Source organism: Echinops telfairi, unplaced genomic scaffold (assembly GCF_000313985.2).
Source record: "Echinops telfairi isolate 266 unplaced genomic scaffold, ASM31398v2 ScPeMD7_70;HRSCAF=299, whole genome shotgun sequence".
NCBI classification, from domain to species: Eukaryota; Metazoa; Chordata; class Mammalia; order Afrosoricida; family Tenrecidae; genus Echinops; species Echinops telfairi.
The window spans coordinates 65674773-65678024 of record NW_022103968.1 but is presented as its reverse complement, the minus strand read 5'-3'; positions in this window follow the sequence as shown (position 1 = coordinate 65678024).

Genomic DNA, 3252 nt, shown 5'->3' with positions numbered 1-3252 from the left:
CCTTTGGTGTTTAAAGCCTGGTCCCTTTGGCCCTTCATGATCACACATGTTGGTGTGCTGCTTCCATGTGGGCAAAAATATTATTTAAAATATTTTATTAAAATATTATTTTAAAATAAAAATATTTTTAAAATATTTTTAATTGGGATTTAATACACATATCATTCCATAGTTCAGTCATGTCAAGTAGAATTGTACAATTGCTACCACAATCAGTTTCTAAACGTTCTTTTTCTACCTTGTCTCCTTGACCTAGTCTCCCTTTGACCCCACGACCACCACTGTACCACCTTCCTTATTCTACTAGCTACCCCTCTAGGTTCATCAATCCTGGGTTTCATCTACCAAAAAACATATAACACAACTTTAAGAGGGTGGCCCCAATGACATAACACCTCTAAGATATACCCTAATATGAACGAACAAAACAATACAAACCAAAAACACAGAAAATTGTAGAAACTCAATCAGGCCCAGCTTGAATCATAGGGGGGAACTACTGACAAGGTTTTAACTGTTCAAGTCAGATTTATACCTTTGATCTTGATGCCTACCTGCTGCATGTACTTCCTCTCAAGCACTCTGTTTAGTGGCCACTTTCCTCTCATCCTTCAATTTTTCGATAGAAGATCTCTGGAGGCTTATTTCCTATGTAGTTCCACAAATGAGCCTTGGGCTCCCACTGTCAACATCACCTTCTGCACACCGGATTCTCACAATTTAGGCTCTGATACTAATCCCTCCTTCAACTTCAGATTATATGATTCAGAATTCAGACTGATGGTGGTGTACTTCTATGTGGACTTAGTTGATATCTCACTTAGATGTCTGCTTGTTTGGAGATAAGCCTTTAAGACCCCAGTTGCTATTTTATCTGATAGCCGGGCACCGTCTAAATTCTTTGCCACATTTTGCTATAGCATCTGTATCTTCTGTGTTTCCTTCCTGAGGGCAAGCATCAAGCAGGGCCATGATGTAAGAATGGTTTGTTCTTAAATTAGAGCTAGGATTTAGTGCGAGCCCAAAAACCCATTCCTGGATCTATGCTCCCCCCACCCACCCTTTTAATTTGTTGTAACTTGTCATGTCATTCTATCATATCAATCACGTCAAACAGAATTGTACGATTGCTTCCATAATCAGCCTCCAAACATACTTTTCCTTCCTGGACTCCTTGACATCATCTCACTTTTATCTCCCTCCTCCCCCGAAACGCTTGTTCTATTTGCTTTCTCTATAGGCTCATTGACCTTGGGTTTCATTTACAAAAAAAAAAAAAAAATCCTTAAAAAACAAATAACACAATTTCAAGAGGGAGCTCTATAGCATTGCACCTCTGATATACACCCTAATAGAGCAAGGATAAACAAAATAAAACAGAATGTCTGTCACAGAATTGCTGTAATCATACGGATCTCAATACAGCATCCAGGGTGTGGATGCAGCCGATCTTGTTTGTCCGCCAACAGTGCACCACTGCCTTTAGCACCATGTATTTTCTGACTTTTGAGGGGGGTCCAAAAACTGGAATTTTCTTTTTCAAAGCTATGTATTTAATTTTTTTTACAAAACCACATCCCCTTCAAAGTACTCTCCATTACGCTTAATACATTTGTCAAATCTGCGATTCCATTTTTGGAAACATTTTTCAAACTCATCTGTTTAGATGGCTGACAGCACTTTTCTCATTTTTTCCCTCTCCTCTATTACCTCATCAAATCACTGTCCTTTCATGTCCCTCTTCACTTGTGGAAACAGAAAGAAGTTGCATGGAGCAAGGTCAAGTGAGTAAGGTACGTGGGGCAAGAAAGGTATGCTGTTTTTTGCTGAAAACTGGCACACTGAGATGGCTGCGGGAGCTGGTATGTTGTCATGGTGACAAAACCAGTTCCTCATCTGCCACAATCAGACCTTTTTTGTCACACACAGTTAAGCAATTTTTTTCAGAACCTCTAAATAGAAAGTTTTTTAACAGTCTGGGCTGATGGAATGAAATCCAAATGCACTATCCCCCTTACAAGTCCTCAGGTTACAAGTGTGTCTGAGGTAGAGTCCCGTTCACCCAGTGGAGTTCCCATATGGGGTCTCACTGATGCAGCCTCTGGGGCATGACATGTACCCTGAAGATCCAAGACTCAGTGTCCCACGGCACTGGACTTGGGCTCCCAGGATACCCCAGATGCCAGAGTTCAATGTTGCCTACCTGCTGCATGTCACCAAGGACACTCCCCACCTAATGTCCCCCAAAGCGTCTTCAGTTGCTCCTCCCCTCACCTGGAAGTAAGCCCTCCCTGCCCCCCACAGACCTATGCTCCCTCAAACGTGACCTTTCCCTCTCCCTTCTCCTGTGCTGCCCCTCCCGTCAGTCAATATCATGCCTCTGACAGGGCTGCCTCCCTCTCCAGGGGACCTCACCCCAGATCCACATGGCAACCCCTCAGCAGACATCTCCCCCTACTTCCCCACTCATTTGATCCCAGCCTATCATGAGACTCCCTCCAGCCAAGTGACCTACACTGTGCTTACCTAGAACAGATGGTGTATCGTTCATTGGCAATGGTCAAGCTCTCTACCAGCCTTTCTGGTCCCTAGCCAGAAAACTGGATGCTCCACTAGTTTGAGCTCGTACCCGTTCTGCTGCTTGTTCCTACTGCAGTGACTCACACAGTAGTTGTCCTTGTGTGCTTGACTGACTTCGCTCAGCATGATGTCTTCCAGATCCCTCCATGACTTGAGGTGTTTCATGGTCTCATCGCTGATTTTTAGGGATGCATTGTGTGTATACACCAAAGTTTTGTTTTTATTCACTCTTTTATTGATGGGAATTTAGGCTGTTTCCAGCTTTTTGCAATTGTGAACCATGCTACGATGAACATAGGGGAGCAAACATCTTTTTGTGATGTGTTTCTTACTTATTTTGGGTACGTATATGCTCAGTAATGGTATTGCTGGATCATATGTTATTTCAATTGCCATCTGTTTTAGGTATCATATTGCCTTCCACCATTGCCGTATCTATTTACAAGTCCACAAGCAGTGGATAAGAGTTCCAATCACACCACACCCTCTCTAACATTTGTTGTTCTCACTTTTTAAAAATTGGGCTACAGTTGTGGGCGTTAGGTATCTCACTGTTGTTTTGACTTGAATTTCCCGGATGACTAATGACCTGGAGCATTTCCTCATTTATTTGTTAGTCATTCAGGTGTCATCCTTGGTGAATTGTCTGTCCAGGTCCTTTGCCCACCTTCT